Here is a 17,440-nt window from a genome sequence, read left to right on the forward strand (position 1 = left end):
GTCCTCACTGAGATCAGCACAACACCAGAAATCTATATTATGGGGAAACCTTTTGCTGAGAATCTGTCTTTTCTTCTGGAAATGGTGATTTGGGGTTTTGCCCTTATAAGTCAAAGTATTGCTCTGGGTGGGACCAATAAGATGAGAAGGCCTGAGAGCAGTGAGTTTCTGCAACAACATGCCTATAGAGCTAATTAGCAAAAAAGGGGTAATTACTCTCAAAAATGGAGTGCAACCACCATAATACAGTTTCTGAGCCAAAATGTCCTGAAATATCAAAGTATTGAGTCAGTGATCAGGATGAACCCTAGCACCTTATGTCCTGGCAAGCTTCAGGTGAACCAGTGTCTGCCCAGCCACTGCCATCACGGCAGTTCATTCATCTTCAGCAATACCCCATCTTCACAGAGCAGAGGCAGAGCTGCAGGGAGATGGCAGATGCAGGGCTGTGTAGCGTCATTTTCACTGGAAGCAGAGTCAAGCTGTTAAACACTGACTGAGAGAAAGATCCCAATTTTGGAAAAAAAATTATGAACGGTGGGGATTTTTCCAACCTTTCACACCTGCAAACCAAATTAGATTACATTTATGGAAGGTGTGATGGAAGATAGGGTATTGGACTTCATTTATACAAGAGAACTGAAATAAATCCCCAGTTCTCTTGCATTGTCTAAGCCTCTTGCGGCTGCACATATTTGAGTTCATAATATTTAAGTTCAGCGAAATGAATTTCATATTATTAATGCTCACATGTTTCACTAAAAGGGTTATGGGTGATTAGCCAGTGGCAATCTCAAACCGTGGAAGTAGGTGAGATGCCACCTTTTCCCCTACTGTTTTTCAGTTTGAGAAGATCCAAGAAGTTGCTGCTTCTTCTGTGCAGCACTCTTCCTCTTTCTCCATGGATAAAGATGAGTGCACTGACAGACTGTTAGCACCTCCATCTATGACTGACAAAGGCACTCAGCTTAATCCAGTGTGTATTTGCCAAGATTTTCAGAGAAGATAGCTGCACATCTGTGACCTTCCCCAGTGACTTTATCCAATGCCATGCCCAGGAGATTTCACCATCTGCAACAGGAGCTGTACTGAGACCACTGGTCCGATGTTAACCCAAATAAAAATGAGGTCAGTAAGCCCATTTCTTAGAAGGGTCCCAGCAGACTTTACAGCAATACCCTTAGGCAAGAGCGGGGTTGAGCCCAGCAGTTGCCTTTCAGCAAACTTTATTCTCCCTCCAACCATAGTTCAGGAGGATCAGGTCTGCTGCTCAGCACCCAAACATCTGGCCACAGGCTGCCCAGTCCTGATCAACTCATTATCTACAGTGTAGCTGGCCTTTTGGCTGGGCTCTGGTGTTTTGCCTTCTCCTTTTATCCATTCTATTCACAAAATTTGGTTGATCTGCTCTGATTTCAGAGTCTGGTTTCTTTGATGCCCCACAGGGTTTCTCATTGAGCTCATCTTTATTCAGCCTCCACAAGCTTCCTAAGACTGAGATGACCTGAAGATACGGACAAGGGATCAGGTTTTATGCAGATGACATGCAGATTTATGTGAAGCTTATTCTTAATTATTCTTTCTCTTCTTCTGTTTTATCAGTTTGTCTTGAGGACATGGAGGCATACACGTAATTTTTTTTCCTGGTCTATATTTAATACTCCTAAAGCTCAAATCTTAATTACTGGTTTCCGGCATTGGCTTAAACATGCTGCTTCTTTCTCAAAATTCGATGAATGCAATAACAATTATCATGGCTGGCCAAGGCCATTCATCCCATTTCACCACAGCACTTGTGGTAGTCACAAATCACATCAGTACTGATTCCATCATTGCAAATACACCAGTTGAAGAACTGAAAATTCAGGTTTAGCCTTTGCTTTATGTACTTTTCCTTTTTCAACAAAGAAATACCAAATTAGTAAGAACATGGAAGAGTATTTTTATGTTCCTTTTGAGAAAAATACAGATGTTGGCCAGTACTAGAATAGTTTTAGGAAACCTGTACTTATTGGAATTTCAGCACTTTCCAATAACAGCTTGATATCAGAACAAAACCTGACGACTACGATTTCTTCTATCAGCAGCAAATTCCAACAATGACATCCAGTTTTGATCTTGGTGCACAAATCACTGGTAAGTGTTATAAACCAATGCAACAAGTTAAATGACTCATTCAAAAAGAGTAGTGCGCTGTATCTCAAGGTTTCTGAGATATGTTATTCTGAAGTTGTTGGTTTTGTTGGGTTTATTTCCTCATAGCTCATGATGAAAAATTAATTTATGTTTCTTATCATGTCCAGCACCATGATGCAACACATTACAGGTAAAGAAATGACTTCACAATTCCAGATGCTGAAATAACCGCTAGCCTGAAAATTTAGTGCTGCCCAGTCATGGTCACAACTCGATACAGAACAGTCCTCATATTTTATATTTTTTTTTATTAAATGGCATTCTATGGATGAGATGTCCAATAGCTCATTTTGGTACATCATTAACCAGTAATAGGCAAAATTTTTTTTAGTAAGTAAATATTTCTCAAAGTTGCTGCTCATTGGCCCTCCCCAAAATAGCAACATGTGGAACCTTTGAAAATATGCACAGATTAACAAGATGTCATGAGTATTAAAATCAGTTCATGATCTAGTTTCCAGAATATGACTCACTTTACCAGGGAACTCTATTACTAAAGTGAGGGGGTTTTGCTTTAGAAAGAACAATATGAGAATTATATAGCAGTCATTCAAATGCTTTCTTTTCTTTTCTCTTCTGAAATCTGCGAGCCGTTTCATTTCACTGTCCAGTGACTGTAACACTTATAACCAAGAGGGGATAAATAATATGTTGTATGGAAGAAGGGCTTTGTTGCGAATATATAAAAAAAAATGCATAAACTGAATGTCAGAGCAACTAGCCATTCTTCTGCCATATTTAAGGCCTGCATTTAATTTCTCCAAGAGAGCTTCTACAGTACTGCTGTATAACTGAATTACTTAACTAGCAAATGAATGGGAGAAATAATATCATTAAATATTATTTCTTCCTCATGAATAACATGTTATAAGCCAGAGAAGATTGAACAGATGGATGGAGATTCACAAACCCGCATTAGTCATTTGCTGTTTTCAATCTCTGTATATCCCCAGATCATTGAGAATAAATATTCAGGGAGAAAACCTCAGGTAGAGGTAAATCAGCATCTTTCTCTGGGCTTAATTGAGCTCTGCTGATTTACTAGCACATGACATTCAGAGACATCATTTCCTGTTAAAAAAAAAATATCTATAGAACAGCTGAGAAATCAAATGCCATCAGTGTGAAATGTAATTGAATTTGACAGCATTACTAGAAATAGAAATGGCACAAAGTGTATTCATACACACCTTGCTGGTTTTCATCCCATGTTCATAGCTTGAGAAAAGTCTGAAAGCAACTTGAAAATGAATGATTAATGTTGTAGGATGGCTCAGACCTGCACCACCTTGTTCACATGAGAAAATATGAATTGTGATTTTTCCCATAGGGTCATTTATTCAGCTGGAGGTCAGCCAGGATTAGCTCTGAACAACTTACTCAATGGAAACAATGATAGGTGACATTTTGGTCCTTCTGCTCATCTTGAGAAGCAGTTTACTTATTCAAGAGTCTCATTAAAATCAGCATTTCTAAGCACAGGCTCAGATGCTTTTCAGCAGGATAATGGTAAGAATCTGAGTTACTGGCTTTTTAGTTAACCATGGAGAAAAAATGGGTGCAGAATTTTTCCAGCAGATAGTATGGGTTTTCTTGAAATACATGTTTTATGGCAGCTAAGTTCAGTAATTGTCTCTGGGGAAAAGGATCAAAATGATTTAGAATAAAACATTTCCTTTGTACAGAATCATTTTATCTTAAAGTTTTTGGTATATGTTAATAGTTGCAGTTAATTTTGGCATATTGTATTTTGTATTCCTGTTGCGCCTGATGTTATGTGCTGTGCTGGGGAGAGCAATCCAGAAGCTGCATAGTTTTCATTTAGTTCTTTCCCACGGAGACAGCCTGAGAGAGCTCGGGTTGTTCAACCTGGAGAAGAGAAGGCTCGGGGGGAGACATTAGAGCAGCCTCCCAGCCTAAAGGGGCCGATAAGAAAGCTGAAGAGGGGCTTTTGACAAAGGTCTGTAAGGATAGGACAAGGGGGAATGGCTTTAAACTAACAGAGAGTAGATTTAGATTAGATATTAGGAGGAAATTCTTCATTGTGAGGGTGGTGAGGAACTGGCACAGGTTGCCCAGAGAAGCTCTGGCTGCCCCATCCCTGGCAGTGTTCAAGGCCAGGCTGGACAGGGCTTTGTGCAACATGGTCTAGTGGAAGGTGTCCCTCCCTGTGGTAGGGAGGGGGAATGAACCAGATGAACATTAAAGCCTCTTCAAACCCAAACAATTCGGTGATTCTGTGATTCACATTCTTAATGTTGAATATTACATAAATATTTTCTCCAACATTAATCACTTTGGAATTATTTGGTTTTTTGAACTAGATTCGGACACTTTATCTTTTCCTTCTGCTTTTTGAAAGGCAATTTTTTTAAGCATTAATATTCTTTGGGACAGTTTTCTGATTGATGCTATTCCTAACACAAAAGGGTGAAAACCTTTGTGTAACATAAATTCTATTTTTGTTTGTTTATCCCATGAGCTCACTTTGAGTAACTTACCCATCACCCAGCCAGGACTGACTCTATTTTAAATAGCTTTCCTGGAGACACTGAATTTGTAAAGCACATTCTGAATACATAAATATCAGTACCTCTGGAAACCCAACTTAAAAATTTACATTTATTCAAAGAACAGAATCTTATTGTGTGATCTTAAGTCTGAGTCCATCAACAGAACTTGCAATTTGAATATCAAACCCCCAGTGCCTGCGCATACCATGCTGACCAAGATCTAAGTTACAGAATTTTTGTGCTTTGGGTGAATAGGGCAGGGTGCAACACAAATTATGTATTTTCTGGTTTTAAGGTGATTCCTATTGTTACTGTAGTATTCTTATGCATTTGGTCCTTAAATTCACATTTCCTGTTTCTCCACTGTTTCACTAATCTTCATCTAATCTCCTATTCACGAGTGGAAAATGATCATACGGCAGTATCGTATCACCACCATCATAACTTCATTTTGTTAAAGTATTTCTGCAGGAAATTTATAATTTATTAAAAACGTTTATCTATTCTTGAATCATCTCTTCATTGTAATAGATCCTCTAGAGCTCACAGAAATTCTTCCAAGAGCCTGTTTGAATAAGATTGCTTCAGAACAATGAAAGGCATTAAAGAGCCTATTAAAATTCCCTGTCTTTTTTTCCATTATATAAAGCTTCCAGGTGGGTTTGTCCATTAGGAGAATGAGGTTGGGTTGTGCATCTTGAAGCAAGGAGCTGTGCAAGAGGCAATGTCTGGGGACATTGCTGTATCCCAGTCAGGAGTACCGTGGAGCAAGGCAAGCAGCACAGATAACACCTCCAACAAGCAAGGAAGCAAAAAGGCATTGCCAGCCATATCTTGGGCTGCATCACAAGCAGAGCGAGCAATAGGTTGAGGGAGAGGATTCTCCCCCTCTACTCCACTCTCATGAGACCACACTTGTAGTACCACAACCAGCTCTGGGACCTCCAACATAAGAAGGACATGGACCTGTTGGAGCAAGTCCAGAGGGGGACCAAAAGGATGCTCCAAGGGCTTGAGCACCTCTGCTATGGAGACAGGCTGAGAGAGTTGGACTTGTTCAGCCTAGAGAAGAGAAGACTCCTGGGAGACCTCGGAGCAGCTTCCAGTGCCTAAAGGGGACAACAAGAAAGCTGGAGAGGCGCTTTTGGCAAGGGCTTGTAGGGCTATAACAAGGGGGAATGGCTTTAAACGACAAAAGGGAAGTTTAGATTAGATATTAGGAAGAAGCTGCTCTCTGTGAGGGTGGTGAGGTCCTGGCACAGGTTACCCAGAGTAGCTGTGGCTGCCCCATGCCTGACAGTGCTCAAGGCCAGGTTGGAAGGGGCTTGGAGCAACCTGGTCTAGTGGAAGGTGTCCCTGCCCATGGCAGGGGGGTTGGAACTGGATGATCTTTAGGTCCCTTCCAAACCAAATCATTTTATGATTCTATGAAAAGATGAGGTCTGAGAGCTCACACAGAGCAAGAATTGGGCCAGAAAGAGTTGTGGGATCTGCAAAGGCAAATGTGGTGATCTTCCCTATGAAATGTACCACTTGCTTGGGAATCCTGAACTAAAGTTCATGGGAACATGGGAGTAAATTGTGCATGAGATACTGTGATTTGCACCAAACGTAGCAGTTGTAAATGTCTACTCACTGTAGGATCAAAAAGCAAAATTGTGTTGGACATAGGATAAAACTCATTGAAAGGCTGTGATGAAGGCAGGCTTTGAGAGTGCTGAATCATTAGTTGTTGGTGCTCTTGAGATTCAAAGATGGATTTCACTGAAAAGAAGTACCCAGACTTCAGATCATTATCTGGACCTTCTCAGATGACTTGAAAGAGAAAAACTCAGCCAAATAGCTCAAGTAAATTACCTTCCTTGCAAGACTCTCGCTACTTCTAGCTCAGGAAATCTGTATGAAAAAAAAAAAAAAAAAGCATCTATTTATCATGCTGTTACCATTCTCAAAAATAGGTTTTCAAATATAAATACAAAACTTTGACAAATTATCACAAAGTTGATTTATCTTCAGGTTTGGGTTTGGTGTGTTTTTTGCACCCTGAAAAAACACACCACTAGCTTTTATTTGACTCTCAGTTCAGAAACTTAATTAATTTCTCATCTCAAAGCTTCTTCTCTGGAAATGCTTTTCTTGAAAGTTGGGGGTTTTGTAAAATCAAAGCTGCTTTTCACTTTTTGTCTCCTGGTTTAAGCAGTAACAACTTCCAAAAAGCAGATTTCAAGAACAACCTAGAATATTTGAGTCAGATTTGGGAGCAATTTAATACCTTTCCTAACTCATGTGACAGTTCCTGAGTTTCTCTGTACTTTATACTTTTCTGTTCCTGTCTTAGAAGGAATCCGAAAATGCCTGGAAAAAAATGGAGATCTGCATTTAATTAGCTTTTACACTTATTTGAACAGGAAGAAAAGAAATATCAGTGCAGATTCAGTTCTAATACAGTGCTACAGCAGACAGGGTGTTTTTCCAACTTTATTTAAATCCTCTCCTTCGTCCTCATAGTGAATACATTAGTAGCACTGAAGTATAGTGAATTCTCTTGACCTGGAAAAAGTAAAACCCTGAGTAGGGATGAAAGAACACCTGCAATAGAAACCTCAATTTCTATTTAGAGAAGCACTTCAGTGAGCAGACTTGGATGGAGAACAACAGTACTGTCTGACCCCTGGGCAAAACTCAGCCACCCTGGCATAGATATTGAACAGTCAGGAGAAGCTGTCCCCATACAGAAATGGGCTCTGATGGCTTGTGTAACCAGTGTACAACCTGTGGCTGCTTATGTGATTTGTGGATTGTGCTTTGTCAGGATTTTTTTAAATAAGCCCCACTAAATAAACAGGAAATTGGACAAGGGGTGCAGCATGTAGATGCCTTAGATCTGGAAGGCTGAAATCTTCGGGGTTTTTTATAGACCACAAATTTTCATATTTCTGAAGTTAGCCCTAATAGGAGGTGAAATGAGCTCCCATAATAAGATGGTTGGAGTCATGACTAATTGGCAAGTATATGCAATGTGAAATAACAAGGGACCCTGTTTGCCACCAAAACCTTTGAAAATGCTGCTTCTCTGTATAATTTATACAGGCCATCATGGCGTTTACCCAACCTGGAGGGATGAAGCCAGATGCTCAGACATATATGCAAACTAATTGCCAACAAGCCAGGTGTTGTGCAAAGGTTAGATCTTAGCTACTGAAAGCTTCCAGACTGGCTTCCTCTTGCAACCATTGTACAAAACCATCTCAGCTTGGATCCAGCATGGTTCCAAAATGGCTTTTTTTCTCCCTAGTGGTGCTGGGAGAATGTTTCCTGGTACACAAGGTGTCTCATCGTGGGAAGCTTTTTCCTCTGGGTCCTGTGCCAAAGCTGCTCTGTCTGCCCTAGGAAATGCCACACGTCCAAGGCAGCCTCAGAAATAAAAGCAGGAAGGCTTTAGAAGAGCAGGATACAATTAACTCCCAAGTAGCTCCTAAAATGATTTTTCCAGTCACTCTCTGACTCATCAGGACTCACAAAGAAGCTTGGACTTCTTCAGTCTTCATTGAATTCCAGAGAAGGAGGTATATCCCCATCTAACTCCTCCTGGGAGGGGTCCTGCTCCTGACACCAACTCTCCATATAGGCACAGACGACACGGGAACACATCAGCCAGCAGCAGGCAGTGGAGCTTGAGAGCCATAACCTGCAAGTCTCAGAAAGGGAAAATGGCCTTTCCCAATCTTTTAGAGTTGCTGAGATGGTAAGTTGAAAGATGGAGCTTCAGCTGCTCTTCCTGAGCTGAAAGACCTGGAAGAATGGTATCATTATCACTCACTCTTCTCACTTTTTCTCTGACATGAGAAACAAAGCCATATTGGGCCAGGTGAAGTGCACAAGTCTGACATTGATGTTAATGTGTCAGGGAAGGATGATAGCTCTGGGCTGAAGCCAGGAAATAGATCTTATCTAATATGGTTCCAGTTTTAATGGGTAGTCCAAGACTGCATCACAGTGGTGTGGCAGCTCTCCTGCTCTGCAGCATGACCTGCCAAGGATCTGATAATGCTCTGCAGGACATCTGTGCCCAGGCAGGGTGCAACTCTGTGCTGCAGACCATGGGACTGATGCAAGGTACTGATGGAAAATGCAGGAGGTAAAAGCCAACCTCCCAGGAGCAAGTGAAGAGCAACCTTTTACCAAAGTCTCAAGAAATGCCAGACTGAAAATGTTCCCAATTTGGTGGCCCTGGACCAGCCTGAGGTTCTATAGGGTCAAGTTGCTCCCATCTTTCCAAAATGGAGACCTCCAGTAGCCTACAGATTGAGCTGCCAGCAAATCCCTGGCCATCCAGAAACAGTCAAAAATGTGTGCTAGCGCCAGCTTTGATGTGTTACAGCTGTAAACTCTCTGCTAGCTGATGCACTGCCGCTGGTTTTAAAAATATAAATCAGCTGCTCAATTTCTTATCAAATCCAAATTTTAGATCAAATGTCAGTTTGAGGACCTGGGAGAGCTGGCAGAAGGAGGGAGAGCTACATTACCTGGACACAGTAGGGTGTTAGTGAAAGAGCATTTTTGAAAAGCAAAGAATGTTAGGCTATATTTTTTGTCTTTGTACGAAAGCTTCTTATGACAGCTTTGATGCTAAAATGAGAGCGAAAACTATTGCCAGATTTGGTGTTATTTATTACAGGTATTACTAAGGTACTTTCATACTCACTGAACACCTTGAGCAGATTTCCTCTCTGAAGTCTGTTCACATTATTGTTACAATCTGGGTGTAATTCTGCAGTTGTCTTTTATTTACATAGATGTATTGCCATAAATGAAGTCCTTGTGCGCTTTCATAACACACACAACATGACCTTTATGTTCAAGTATCAGGCAGAAAGCAGGGCTCCAGCAGTCTTCTAGCTGTTTCAGCAACAGGCAGCTATGTCAAGAACATAGAAATATGGGACCAATTTATCTGTATTCAGAAGATGTGAGGCAGAAATATTTGCTTTCCAAAACCTGCTTCCTGCCCAGTGCTCACCTGTGCCCAGCAGAACATATCACTTGGGTGCCTCAGTCCGCAGACCCAGAGCTCCGTGGAGGAGCTGATCCTGTAGGCAAATACAGAAATCAGGACTCTTAAGAGCTGCAAAGGTGAGTTGGGCTTCATGACTAAATGCACTCAAAGAGCATAAGGGCTTGCAATGGGCTTGCAGCCTTAGCTTCAACCAGATCTGCTTGATTCTTTCCTCCCTCTCCTATCTGACTTTGCATTCAGTGGCACTTACACATTTAAACATCTGGGAGGCAACCTTGGAGGCCAAACCTTGGACACTTAAAATATCTTCCGCTACTGTGGTCTGTAAATTTTTTCTTGTAGAGTGTATGAAAGAACAGATACTTGTGCAGCAATTTTAATCAGGCAAAACTGAGGCAAAGGACTGATTACGAAGTTATTTAGATGACACACTTCTGACTGCAGCTTTGTAATCAAACGGCAGCTACCATTCAGCCATGTAATAACCAGGAGATTGTACATCTGCCTTGCTCTGCATATTTATAAAGAATGCATTGCTAACACTTATTTACCTTTATTAGATACATTCTCCATAATTAGCTGAGCTACCATGAGCAGTTTTCATTTCCTGGCCTAGCTGTAACTGTATTTACATTAAAGGTGTCTAATTTTTCAATGTTCTCTTGGAAGCAGATGAAGATTTGTCAAAGCAAAAAGTACATGTACCATAATCTCAGAATAAATTAAGAAGTTCACACATCAAGAAAGTTTACTTTCAACAGACACCAGTTTATTTGAGTCAGAAAAGTGTTTGTGGTAGGAAGTAAGGGGTTCAGTGTGCCGTGCTTGTATCTAAGAGTGTCACAGGAAAAGGCCAGACATTAAGAGTAGGCAAAGCAGCCAAAAAGTGGCAGCAGCCCGGAAATTAGTGTGCAGGGTCTAGGGGATTCATCATGTTACACAAATAGACTAGAAGGTTGAAGGATGAATGCTGATTTCATCAGAAGATCTAAGAAAATTTGTGGGGTTTTATTTTGGTCCTATTGATAAACACACCATTTGGAAAAAAAAAGTCTCCCTCCACTGACACTGTTTTGATGACGCTACGTTTCAGTTCACTTAAGGTGCTGATTAACAAATGTTAAACATTCACTAAAAAGAGATAGGTTATGAGATTTCTGTGGCACAGGACAGAACAAAACATTTGACACCAGAAGGACTCTGTAGGTGACCAGACAAGAACGCCACAATAGAAAGGTGAGTCAGCAAGACTTCCAACCCACCATACAAGCAGGACTGAGACCTATTGGTTCAGAATATCTCATAAGGATTGGCTCATCTGGGTATATACAGGCTGAAACTCTATAAAGACATATGTATTAAGCAGAGGCCATTTCCATGGCATCACTCAAGTCTTCCGTAAATTTGTATTCAGCAATAAAATTTCATCAAAGACAACAACATCTGTTCCTTTAGTTCACATCTTTATCGACATTCAAACATAAGGCACAACTTGTTTTTAAGTTATTTGGGTTGGAACACATGTGCTTCGCTGCTGTTGAAATCGACACAAATTAATAACCCAGCAGCCAGATTTTGAGATGTGTCAGCATGGGGTGAGGCTCATCTATCAACTCTTAATAGTTCTCTGCTCCATATGTAAGAGTTTCAGCTGTCACACTTGCCTGCATAAACAGCACTGGGGATGCAAACCGTCTGTGGGAGAGCTCGAGGGGATTGTACTGTGGGGAGGGTCATCTCATCAGAAGAGCTTAGGGAACATTTGCAGACCTGGTGTGCTACCAGGACACCCCAACCCTCCACAGCAGTGACAGCTACACCTGTCCTGTGTTTCAGTGTGTAGCCTGGCAAGTAGCTGCTGTTTCTGCAAGGCATTTACATCCCACCCCCATGACGCAGGGATGGAAAAATCTGCTGCCTCATCTTGCTCTCAAAATGATCACTGCCCTATTTTTCTTCTCTTTAAAAGCTGCACTGCATCATAACTTCCAGAAAGTCCAAAAAAAGAACAGGATTCTCTGTTTTCTCATGTTCAAGCCAAGGAATCCCAAAGGGTTTCATTTTCACATCTGTCTTAGGGTTTTTTTATGTGGTTGGTGTCAATAGAAATCTGAGGTCACAATCCCGATGATAACATTATTTGCCCTCAGTGTGGATTTAATCTATGAAAATTATATGGGGAAGATTGTATTTCCATATGGAAGTTGTTTTAATTAATGCTCACTTTTTTAATGCCTCAGAGACTGATACCATATTAGGAAGAGAAATTGAAAAGATTTTTTGAAACTCTTATTAACAATGTTATATTGAGTTAAGGAGAGACTGTAGAAAAGAACCAGGTGTAGAGATAAGCAAACCCAGACCTTTCCCCAAGCTCAGGTACTTGCACTGATAAGACATGACCTCAGAATGGAAGTGATTTCTGGCATCACTAAGCGTAGCATGTCTGTTTTTCTCTCTGTCTTTGTAGGAACCATAGGTGTATCTCAGATGCCTTGCTGGGTTGAGAAAAGGTCTAAGTCTCCAAATGTTTTAACCTCTCATCTTGCAGAGCTGATTCTGGCTACAGTGAGGAGCACCTGCCTCTCCCCAGGGGACCAGCACCGTGGCTTGCCCACCCTGGCTAAAGCCAAGCAAGAATTTGTCTTTCCAATGTTTTTTTTTCACAGTGCTTATTGGAAGCACTAGTTTGACCTGCCCTTATAGACGGATGTTGGTGCTAAAAGCATTAGTAGATTAAAGAGAAAAAACATGGTCTGTGTCATTAATGGCTGGATGGTTTGACTATTTCAATTATACCTCTCAGAGGTGGGAGCCTTAGCTACATTTATACAATCTGCTTTTTTGTAGAAGAGAACATCTTAGAGCGAAATTACACTTCCCCAAAAGGCTGGTCCTGGTTCTCCTGTTAATTGAAATCACACAGCTGATGATGTTCACTAGGCATTGACTCCAAGATCTTAAGAAATGCTATTGTCACTATAAAAGACTACATTTACTGTATGCTGATTAGTGAGCATCTGTGGATATTATTTAAATAAAGTGATAATGATATAACATCAACAATTAAAATACAGGAATTAAAAGATATAAAGCTGCATATGCAGATTCACCCTCCAAGTGGAGTTCTTCCTGACGCTATCATTAATTTCAGCATCATAGACCACTTTTAATCTCAGATACTCTGCCTCATTCCTTGCCCACAGAATAGAAGTCACTCCCTTAATAGGAGAAAATCAATATTTTGCTTTTTAGCATTGTTCAGTATGCCATCTAAGTCCTGCTATAATGTGTGCTCTTCAAACCCTGCTCCAAAATCAGATATACTACCTACTCATTTAATTTTCTAGGCGAAGGAGGAGTGGTTTTACAGACTGGGAGCAGATGCATAGAGCACTCAGGGCTGAAAGCCTCCAGTAATCATGGACATTCGTTTTGAAACACCAATTACAGTACTTTTAGCTCATTTAGCATTACTAGCATGGTCTGGATCTGGGACTCCATACACAGCTGTGAATGCTTAGCGCTTCTGCAAGCCTACTACAAGGGTTCACTGGGCAAGCACTCAGAAATCAGGGAGCACAAAGCTAGGGGGGACTGCCCGTGGAAAACCTGACTTATGAGCCAAATCCCACAAAGCACACAGACACATGCCTCATGCAGTGAAACACAAAATCTGTGATCTTCTGCTAGGGATGACAAAAAAGAATCACTAGTAAAAGGCAACCTCAAAATCTCTGCACATGAGGCAGAAAGCTGCCTAGAGCTAGTCTCAGGAAAAGACTGAACAGAGGGATACATGTGAACCTCTGCAACTTTTGTTATGCCCAAGAAAGAGTGACTGAGAAAGTATCTCCATCCCCTCATAATCCTGAGCCAAGAACTGCAAATTCTATCCTAAGGATGTTCTTGAAGGACATGAACAGGTTTTCCCTTATGTTTCAGACAGAGAGGGAAAAGGAAGAGGACTTTTGTGTAAGAGCTGTGGATAACAACTTCCCCTCCTGGTAATGCCTCTTCCCCACCACTCACTCTCCATTCAGTCCCACTTCCTTCCCTATATTCCTGCTAGGACAAAGTGTATGTGCACTGCTCCGTAGGTCCAGCTCAGGAGCATCCTAGCTATGTGTGCTGCTAAAGAACTGTGGGTCATAAAGGAGGAGCTGGGGTGCAGCTATGGGAATGAAAGCTGTGTGGGATCTGCTCCACCTTCATTCCCACTGCCATCAACTGCAAGCTTCATAACAGAATAGCCACATGTCGTTACTGGCAGATGCCAACCAAAACTGCTAATTTTCATCCAGAAACACTCTGCAAAAGCTGGTAGCCAGAACACTTCCTACAGTCAAGACATGAAACGTGCTTTTATGAAGCTCTTGTTTTAGTAATGACCTCAGTACAGAATTGCTGGTGAGTGCTCCATTCATTGAACTTGCCGGTTAGTACAAGCTGAGAATGCATCAATTTGCATGGGTTATGTCTTACTAACATGACTGGCAAAGAGTACCTTGCTTAAAAGAAAAATCATTATCGTCTTCAGAAAAGGAAACAACCAACAAAAGAGGACCAAACCAAAGGATGACCATCATAACTCTGCACTGTTGGCTGCATCTGCCCCAGCAAATGAAACAGTCCCTAAGCACAAAGTCAAGCTGTGGACCATAATCATCTGTGATCCTTTGGTCTGCTTCAGACAGTGCTCTACCAAACAGGCTTCAACACAGCTTGGCCAACAGCACAGGGCAGGGACAGTGCCCAGTAGGCAAGATGAAGCAGGTCACCAATTTTATTTACTAAGCTAGAGATAGCTGTCCTGATCCAGTCCACAGAAACATTTGTGTCAGTGCACACACTGTATACTGATACAAGAGATTTGGAGGAATTTTTCATCAACCAAAGAGGTGTATAGTGACCAAAGCCTGTAGATCTGACATTCGTAGTGAAAAACATAGCCTTTGTTATCATCCCTGTGAAAGCCAGACCTTTCTTGCAGGTATCTAGGCTGAAAAATTTAGGTTTGGAACAGAGAGGGAGAAAATGGTTCAATTTCACATTTCTGGAAGGTAATTATTTCTGTAGCTGCAGTACTTTGCCATTAATCTCCTTTATTCTTCCAGCCTTTCCTAGCTCAGGGACAAGGGCAAGTGTCTGTGTGACATGGGCTATTGTAAATCAGCCCTGCTATTCCATCCATCACTGTAGTGAATGACAGCCATGTATGTCCTGCCTCAGCACAGGCTGCTGTGGCGTGCAAAACTCCTTTCACCAAAACAAAACACAGACACTGAGCAAATTCTCTGAGTTTATTAGCACATCCTTACTCTTTCATCCTTCTTGCATTAGGAGATGGATGTCAGTTCAATCACTTCCCTAGGGACTCTGGAGGTAGAATGTGTAAACCTTTGTCAGAGGTGATGTAGATTGAAGTCACCCTGTAACAAGAAGAACTCTCTTCTCAGGGGGAAATCCTTTTGGAAATTCTGCTTTTTGTGTGTGAGAGCAAAAGTTGTTTGCAACAGTAGTTACCATCAACAGAAGAGGTGATGAAGTGGCTTGAAAGCCTTTAATAATTGAAGGACTTTTTCAGTCATCATTATCTCCAGTAGACTGCAAGACACTGCTTACACATCCCGTGCTCCACACTTCATGCTCAGCATCCACAGCTGATCTGCCACTCGCTTCATAATTTATTCCCAAGAGCTTGACTTGATGGAGTAGAATGGAAGGTGTATCATTGATTTTTTAATGGGTTTAATTCCAGACCTGTCTTATGATCGTCATCTCATGGCAGAAATCTGAAGGTCTGAAGTGTATGAATTTCTCAGTCTGTAGAGGACTTATAGGTAATGCCTATACTGGACATTGTTAAGATTTGGCTGGACAGGGTGTAGGGACATCTAGTCTAGGGCATGCTTGGCCAAGAAAGGTTATACCAGGTGATCCTTGAGGTCCCTTCCAACCTGATATTCTGTGATTCTACGAATTTCTCCCATGGCTGTGGAATTTGGCACTACAGATGTTGGCAGCTTTTGAAGGTGGGGAAAAAAAAAAAAAGAAATCTCCTGTTAACAGTAGAAAAGCTTGGAATCCTGATTGTACCTTATCTATCCCTCATGCAATGGAATTAATCTTTTTTGGCTTTTAGTACCTAAAATTCAAGCTTCTAATCAAAACTGCATACCAACCCTCCTTCTGTGTAGTAGAGTGGCACAGTTTCAGTGGTTGACTCATAAAAGCTGCAATAAGAGGAATGAACCACTCTGGAGATGCTCCAGACAAAACTTTTTTCCTAAAGACTCCCCAGTGCATGTCACCGAACTCCTCAAGTCAGTGCTATTTTACATCAGTTGACTTCCACAGTCCAGCCCCATGAAACCTAGACACTGCTGAAGTTGCTTACAACCTGCAGATTGTTCACTGACTATTGAAGAAAAGCTCTTACGAAAAAATCCTATTTACAACAACAGAAGACCCTATTTTACACTTTTTTGACATTTCACTACATCAGACTCTCATAAATTTTCTCTCCAGTGCAGAAATATCATCTCATAAGCTCATGAAATGTGATCTGATGACCATAACAAGCCAACAGATCAAAGAGGAGCTGCCAACCTGAGCATGAGAAAGGCTGAGCATCTCTGCCAAAGTAAGTGGGTGCTGAGCACTGGGGAGAATCAGGCCACAGAGAATCCCAGACTTTTCATCCCAGGTTAATAAAAGTGACAGCATGGATTCCAGATGGCTGGTGTATCTCAAGAGACTTACCTCCTACACGATACAGATTGCTCTTCTACATCATACATCCCAGTGTGTTATTAGCCTGCTTTGTTGTGAAAAACAGTTTACTATTACTTCCTGCATAGTGCCTTCTGAAGTTTCTTCAGGGAAATTAAAAAAGCATGCTAGGAAGCTATTTTCTGAGCTGATTGTGATGTGTTTCCCCATTATTCCCACCCAATCTCATAACATACAAGTATTAACAAAAGTTCAAATGACTTCTGGTTTTCTCTGTATACTTGGAACAGCTAAATATGGGCCTTGTATCACTGTCACTGAAACAAAAATGTCTGGGTTGGTTTAGGTGTTACTTGAAAACTTCATAGCACTGCAAATTTTGCTGGTGGCAGCCAAATTGGTGTGCATTTAATATGGGCAAGACAAAAAGCTTTTGCAAGTGTCAAGCAAAACTTTAATGAGGAAATAGCAAAAACACTAACTGAAACATTAATTTGAACACACCGAATACTCTAGGGCTGAAGCTGGAATAAATGCCTGTCAATTTTATCCAGTGTAATGGCATCAGGGATGCTGGTACAAAAGACACTGATAATGAAGATATTCCTATTTGGATATACAGCAAAATATTAATTTGTTCCCCTAATTAAACTTTCATATAGCATTTTTGGTGTGGTTGTTTTCTAAGATTATGCAGTGTTGTGCATTCCTTCTGAATGAAATATTCATAGATACATGGACTGAACTCCTTAGATGCTCTGCTGCAGCCTGTGTCTTTTACAGTAGTAACTGCTAACATTACAGTGTTGAATACCTTGTTCATCTGCATGGAGAAGCACAAGAGTGAGACAAGTCTGGGCTTGTGGCTGGCAGGTGATCAAAGTTGAGAAGAAGCAACAAAGGTGGGTTTTTTTTCCTCTGACTAGAGTGTTAGCAAAACTATAGTTGATGTCCTGATTTAATAACCCTCTAGCCATGA

This window comes from Pezoporus flaviventris, unplaced genomic scaffold, assembly GCF_033815535.1.
Source record: "Pezoporus flaviventris isolate CSIRO_AGI_PZ_B2104156 unplaced genomic scaffold, CSIRO_AGI_Pfla_v1 ptg000035l, whole genome shotgun sequence".
NCBI lineage: Eukaryota > Metazoa > Chordata > Aves > Psittaciformes > Psittacidae > Pezoporus > Pezoporus flaviventris.